At 36.6% G+C, this 7,949-nt stretch overlaps 1 pseudogene; it reads left to right on the top strand.

The window, feature by feature from the left end:
- The first annotated feature begins 3,573 nt into the window (after window positions 1-3,573).
- On the top strand, window positions 3,574-6,245 carry LOC108315011 (annotated as a pseudogene).
- Window positions 6,246-7,949: the final 1,704 nt, after the last annotated feature.

Raw genomic sequence — 7,949 nt, 5'->3', positions numbered from 1 at the left:
AAAAAAAAAAAGAAGAAGAAGAAATCATCTGAAGGTACAAAACTCAGAAATAGTGAATACTCAGAAAAACACAGAATGTTATAAAACTGTAATTGTTTTGTGTAAACTACTTATACCTTGAGTACAATGATGAAAAGATGAACCAATCAAAAAGAATAACTACAACAACTTTTTAAGGCATGGACAGTACTATAAGATATAAATAGAAACAAAAGTTTAAAAGCTAGGAGACAAAGGTAAAGTACAGAGTTTTTATTAGATTTCCTTTTGTTTGTTTATGCATTCAGTTTTGAGTTGCCATCAGTTTAAAATATCAGTTTATAAGATATTATTTGCAAGCCTCATGGTAGCCTCAAATCTAAAAACATACAATGATTCACAAAAGATAAAAATCAAGTAATTAAAACATACTACTAGAGAAAAATCATCTCCACTAAAAGGAAGAAAAGAAGAAAGGAAAGAAGAGATAACCACACAACAACCAGAAAACTAACAATAAAATGACAAGAGTAAGTCCCTATTTATCAGTAACAATATTGAGTATAAATAGACTAAACCTCCAGTGAAAAGACATAGAGTGGCTGAATGGACAAAGAAAAGACCCAGTGTTCTGTTGCCTACAAGAATCACACTTCACCTATAAAGACACACACAGACTGAAAATAAAGGGAGGGAAAAGATGCTCTGTGCCAATGGAAACAAACAAAAAAACTGGAGTAGCTACACTTATATAAGACAAATAGACTTCAAGACAAAAACTACAAAAAGAGACAGAAGAATAAAAAATGAGTCATTCAGCAAGAGAATGTTAACTATTGTAAATATACAAGTACCCAACACTGGAGCACCTAGATTTTTAAAGCAAATATTTTTAGAGCTAAAGAGAAAGAAAGGTCCCAATACAATACAACTAAAGACTTCAACAGTCCAACTACAGCATTGGATAGGTCATCCAGACAGAAGTTCAACAAAGAAACATCAGACTCAATCTGCACTATAGACCAAATGGATCTAATAGGTATTTACAGAACATTTCACCCAAAAGCTGCAGAATACACATTCTCCTGGGGACATAGATAATTTTCAAGGATAGACCATATGTTCACCACAAAGCAAGTCTTAAAACACTCACAAAATTGAAATAATATCAAATATATTCTCTGACCACAATGTAATAAACCTACAAATCAATAACGAGAGGAATTTTGTAAACTATACAAACATGGAAATTAAACAATATGCTCCTGAATGACCAGTGGGTCACTGAAGAGATTAAGAAGAAAATTGAAAAATATTTTGAAACAAATGATAATGGAAACACAACATACCAAAACCTATGGGATACGGCAAAAGCAGTACCAGGAGGGAAGTTTATAGCTGTAAGTGTCTACATCAAAAAAAGATAAAAATTTCAAACAAAACAAAACAAACAATAAAAAACCCCACCTAACTGCATCTTCAAGAGCTAGAAAAGCAAGCACAAATAAGCTCAAAGTTAGAGAAAGAAATTAAATAATAAATATCAGAGCAGAAATAAATGAAATTAAATGAAGAAAACAAAAGATCAATGAAACAAAAAGTTAGTTTTTTAAAAAGATAAACAAAAGTGACAAAACTTTAATCAGAGTAGCTAAGAAAAAAAAGAGAGAAGAACCAAATAAATTAAGTCAAGCCAGGCATGGTGGCTCACATCTGTAATCCCAGCACTTTGGGAGGCTGAGGCAGGTGGATCACCTGAGCTCAGGAGTTCAAGACCAGCTTGGCCAACATGGTGAAACTCTAACTCTACTAAAAATATAAAAATTAGCCAGTGGTGGTGGCGCACGCCTGTAGTTCCAGCTACTCAGGAGGCTGAGGCATGAGAATTGCTTGAATCTGGGAGGCAGAGGTTGCAGTGAGCTAAAACCCTCCCACTGCATTTCAGCCTGGGCAACAGAGCCAGACTCTGTCTTTAAAAGAATAATTAAATCAGAGATGAAAAAGAATACATTACAACCAATACCACAGAAATTCAAGGGATCATTAGAGGCTTCTATGAGCAATTATACACCTATAAATTGGAAAATCTACCTGGAGCAATCAGACAAGAGAAAGAAATAGAGGGTATCCAGATTGGAAAGAGAGAAGTCAAATTGTCTTTGTTTGCACATGATATGATCATATTTGGAAAAACCTAAAGACTCTACCAAAAAAACCATTAGAACTGATAAATTTATTAAAGTTGTAGGATACAAAATCAACATACAAAAATCAGTAGGATTTCTATATGTCAAGAATGGACAACCTGAAAAAGAAATAGAGAAACTAACCCCATTTACAATGACAACAAATAAAATTAAATAGCTAGGAATTAACCAAAGAAGTGAGAAATCTCTACGACGAAAACTATAAAATTTGGCCAAAGAAATTAAAGAGGACATAAAAAGTGGAAAGATATTCCATGTTCATGGATTAGAAGAATCATCATTAAAATGTCCATACTACCTAAAGATTCAATGCAATCTCTATCAAAATACCAATGACATTCCTCACAAAAACAAAAGTTATAAAATTTTTATGAAACCAAAAAAGACCTAGAATAGCCAAAGCTATCCTAAGCAAAAAGAACAAAAGTGGAGGAATCATATTACCTGACTTCAAATTACATCACCATGCTGCAGTAACCAAAACAGCATGGTACTGGCTTAAAAACAGACACATAGACTAATGCAGCAGAATACAGAAATCAGAAACAAATCAGTACAACGACAATGAATTCATTTTTGACAAAGTTGCCAAGAACATACAAAGGACCATCTCTTCAATAAATTGTGCTAGAAAGACTGAATATCCACATGCAGAAGGATGAAACTAGACACTCCTATCTCTGGCCAGATCCAAAAATAAAACCAAAATCGATTAAAGACTTAAATCTAAGACCGCATATTATGAAACTACTATAAGAAAACATTAGACAAACTAGGACATTGGACTGGGCAAAGATTTCTTCAATAATACCCCATAAGCACAGGCAACCAAAGCAAAAATGGACAAATGGGATCACATCAACTTAAAAAGCTTTTGCATGGTGAAGGAAACAATTAACAAAGTGAAGAGACAACCCACAGAATGGGAGAAAATATTTGCAAACTATCCATCTCACAAGGGATTTATAACCAGAATATATGAGTAGTACAAACAAATCTACAGGAAAAAAATCTAATAAGCTAATTAAAAATGGGCAAAAGATCTGACTAGACATTTCTCAAAAGAAGACATACAAATAGCAAACAGTTATATGAAAAGGTGCTCGACATCATTGATCATCAGAGAAATACAAATCAAAATTATAATGAGATACTATCTTACCCCAATTAAAATGGCTTTTATCCAAAGACAGATAATAATCAATGCTGGTGAGGATGTGGAGATAGGGGAAACTCATACACTGTTGGTGGGGATATAAATTAGTATAACCACTACGGAGAAGAGTCTGGAGGTTCCTGAAAGAATTAAAAAGAGACACCTACCCCGCCCCCTCCTTTTCTACCCTCCCATTCTCCTCCTTGGGCCCACTGCTGCTGCTCCAGATGAGGTGATGGCAACGGCCAACTTCAGCAAGATACAGACTGGAATTTATGTGGGGATCAAGCGCAGCGATGACCAAATGCATCAAACAATGGTAACATCTTTAAATGAAGATAATGAAAGTGTAACTGTTGAATGGATAGGAAATGGAGATGCAAAAGGCAAAGAGATTGACCTGGAGAGCATCTTTTCACTTAACCCTGACCTTGATCCTAATGAAGAAATTAAACCCAGTCCAGAAACACCTCCACCTCCAGCATGCTCAGCCAAAGTAAACAAAATTGTAAAGAATTGATGGACTGGCTTCTATTAAGAATGACGCTTCTTGCTGGACGCGGTGGCTCAAGCCTGTAATCCCAGCACTTTGGGAGGCCGAGGCGGGTGGATCACGAGGTCAAGAGATCGAGACCATCCTGGTCAACATGGTGAAACCCCGTCTCTACTAAAACTACAAAAAAATTAGCTGGGCCTGGTGGTGCGTGCCTGTAATCCCAGCTACTCAGGAGGCTGAGGCAGGAGAATTGCCTGAACCCAGGAGGCGGAGGTTGCGGTGAGCCGAGATCGCGCCATTGCGCTCCAGCCTGGGTAACATAAGCGAAACACCGTCTCAAAAAAAAAAAAAAAAAAAAAAAAGAATGACGCTTCTCCAAGAGATAATAGAGTGGTTGGTTCTTCACACGCATAGCCCAGTCAATTTCCTGAACAGACTTTCTCTGCACAGCAGAATGCATGTAGAAAATCTAATTGTGCAAAAGAGGTAGCAAAACTGGAAGAAAAATGAGAATAAAAGGAGACTGCAACAGCACGAATTTAGAGAAAAAAGAGCCCAGGACGTTGATGCTACAAACGCAAATTATGAAATTATGTGTATAATCAGAAAATTTAGAGGAAGTTTGGATTATAGACTGTTAACAACAGCAGACATATTGATGTACATAGGATATGTGTGTGTGCGAGGAAATGACCACTCAAGAAAAAAGAAACTCGGCCGGGCGCGGTGGCTCACGCCTGTAATCCCAGCACTTTGGGAGGCCGAGGCAGGCGGATCATGAGGTCAAGATATCAAGACCATCCTGGCCGACACGGTGAAACCCTGCCACTACTAAAAATACAAAAACATTAGCCGGGCGTGGTGGCACGCGCCTGTGGTCCCAGCTGCTCGGGAGGCTGAGGCGGAAGAATCGCTTGAACCCAGGAGGCAGAGGTTGCAGTGAGTCGAGATTGCGCCACTGCACTTCAGCCTGGTGACAGAGCAAGGAAAAAAAAAAAAAAAAAAAAAAAAAAAAAAAAAAAAAAAAAAAAAAAAAAAAAAAAAAAAAAAAAAAAAAAGAAAGAAAGAAAAGAAAAAAGAAACTCAAAAGATCTTGATGTAATCACAATTCCTAGTAAATATGTTGTGATGGTACATGAACCAAAAAAAAGATAACTTTAAAAAGGTACCTAGAAAACCAAACATTTCGTTTTGATTATGCCTTTGATGACTCAGCTCTTAATGAAATGGTTTACAAGTTTACTGCTAGACCACTAGTGGAAACTATATTTGAAAGGGGAATGGCTACATGCTTTGCTTGTGGGCAGACTGGAAGTGGAAAATCTCCAGTGAAAAACTATGGGTGGTGACTTTTCAGGAAAGAGCCAAGATTGTTCTAAAGGAATTTATGCATTAGCATCTCCAGATATCTTTTTAATGATAAAGAAGCCTAACTATAAAAAGATAGAACTTCAGTATATGCAATCTCCTTTGAAATTTGTAATGCAAAGCTGTTTGACTTGCTAAATAGGAAAGCAAAATTAAAAGTTCTAGAAGATGGAAAACAGCAGGTTCAAGTGGCAGGAATGGGAGGTCAAATGTGTTGAAGATGTCCTGAAACTCAGTGACACAGCAGCAGTCTCAAGAGCACCCAGTGAAACATCTGCAAATGCACATTCATCTCAGAGCCATGCAGTGTTTCAGATTATTCTTAAAAGGAAAGGAAAACTACATGGAAAATTTTCCCTCATTGATTTGGCTGAAAATGAAAGAAGAGCTGATACTTCCAGTGCAGACAGACAAACAAGGCTTGAAGGTGCTGAAATTAGTAAAAGCCTTTTAGCACTCAAGGAGTGCGTCACAGCCTTAGGTAGAAATAAACTTCATGCTCCTTTCTGTGCAAATAAACTCACTCAGGTGTTAAGAGATTCTTCCATAGGTGAAAACTGTCATACCTGCCTGATTGCCACAATCTCTCCAGGATTTACATCCTGTGAAAACACTCTTAATACATTAAGATATGCAAATACGGTCAAAGAATTGACTGCAGATCCAGCTGCTGCTGGTGATGTTCGTCCAATCCACCAAACTGGATTGATGACTTAGAGACACAGTGGGATGTGGGGAGTTCCCCTCAGAGAGATGATCTAAAACTTATTATGAAGCGGTCTCAAGAATAATAGAAATGGAAGAACAAGTTGTAGAAGATCACAGGGCAGCATTCCAGGAATCAATTTGATGGTTAGAAGATGAAAAGGCTCGCTTAGAGATGACTGAAGAAGTAGACTACGATGTCAATTCATATGCCACATGACTTGAAGCTATTCTTCAGCAAAAAATAGACATTTTAACTGAGCTGCAGGATAAAGTGAAATCTTTCTGTGCAACTCTGCAAGAAGAGGAACAAGCCAGCAAGCAAATCAACTGAAGAGACCCTGGGCCCTTTAAACCAGCATTTGCTGCTAAAGGATCCCCAGAACCCTCACTATTGTAACATACAACAGTTCAGCTGTAAGGGCCATTTGAAAGTTTGAAATTTAAAATATCTGTGGAAAATGTTTTGTCTTTCACCTGAATTACATTTCAATTTTGTGAAACACTCTTTTTTCTACAAAATGCTTCTAGTCCAGGAGGCACAACCAAGAATTGGGATTAATGAAGCATTTTGTTTCATTTACACAAATAGTGATTTACTTTTGGAGATCCTTGTCAATTTTATTTTCTATACGATGAAGTAAGACTGTGGACTCGATCCACAGCCAGATAGTAGGGGGAAGCTATAGCATTTCCTTTTAACTCGGTTCAGTTTTTGTAGTGAGACTGAGCATTTTTAAATCCCTTGCGTGCATGCATACCTCATCAGTGATTGTACATACCTTGCCCACTCCTAGGGACAGCTGTGCTTACCTTTTCCTGCTTTGTGCCTTGACTAAGGCTACTGACCCTACATTTCTGAAGCACAGAAAAATTACATCCCTTGTTATCGTAAATTACCTTTGTGTGTACATTTTTACTGTATTTGAGACTTTTTGTGTGTGTGACTAGTTAATTTTGCAGGATGTGCCATATCATTGCACTGAACTAAAGTCTGTTACAGGGGAAAATAGCTACTGCACCATTCCATGTTATACATAAAGAAATCTGGAATTATGATTTTAAAACCATGTAACATGTGATTATAGTTTTTCTTAGCATTTTCTTTGCAAAGAGCTAAAATATAAACTAGTTGGTATATAATAAAAAGTAATGAAATTCTGAAAAAAAAAATGAAAAATAGAGCTACCATATGATCCAGCAATCCCACTGGTAGGTATATACACAAAAGAAAGAAAATCAGTGTATCAAAGTGATATCTACAGTCTCATGTTTATTGCAGCACTGTTCACAATAGCCAGGATTTGGAGGCAATCTGACTGTCTGTCAACAGATGAATGGACAAAGAAAATGTGATACATATTTACAATGGAGTACTATTCATCCATGAAAAAGAATGAGATCCCATTATTTGCAACAACATGGATGAATCTGGAGGTCATTATGTTAAGTGAAATAAGCCAGGCCCAGAAAGACAAACTTCTCATGCTCCCATTTATTTGTTGAAACTGAAAATTTTAAAAATTAAACTAATGGAGATAGAGAGTAGACTGATGGTTACCAGAGGCTGGGAAGGGCCGTTGGGGAGTGGTGGGAGGGAAGTGAAGATGGTTAATGGGTACAAAAAGTAGTTTAAAAAGAATGAGTAAGATCTAGTATTTGATAGCACAACATAGTGATGTAATCATTTAATTGTAAATTTAAAAGCAACTAAAGAGTATAATTGGATTGTTTGTCACACAAAGGATAAATGCTTGAAGTGATGAATAACCTATTCATCCAGATATGATTATTACACATTATGTGCCTATATCAAAATATCCCAAACACACCATAAATATATAAACCTACTATGTGCCCACAAAAACTGTAAGATAAAAAATAAAAGAAACTCCCGTTTGGTGGGGATTTTTTCTTTCATCACTTTTCATGTTCTTGTTGCATAATTTCTGAGGAGAAGGCTTTGTGACTTCTACTACCCTTGTTCCTCTGTGGGTGAGGTGGTTTTTTTTTTTTTTTTTTTTTTTTTTTTTTTTTT

This window comes from Cebus imitator, unplaced genomic scaffold (genome assembly GCF_001604975.1).
Source record: "Cebus imitator isolate Cc_AM_T3 unplaced genomic scaffold, Cebus_imitator-1.0 Scaffold9, whole genome shotgun sequence".
NCBI lineage: Eukaryota > Metazoa > Chordata > Mammalia > Primates > Cebidae > Cebus > Cebus imitator.
The sequence above is the reverse complement of the archived record's forward strand: the minus strand, read 5'-3'. Positions and strand labels throughout refer to the sequence as shown.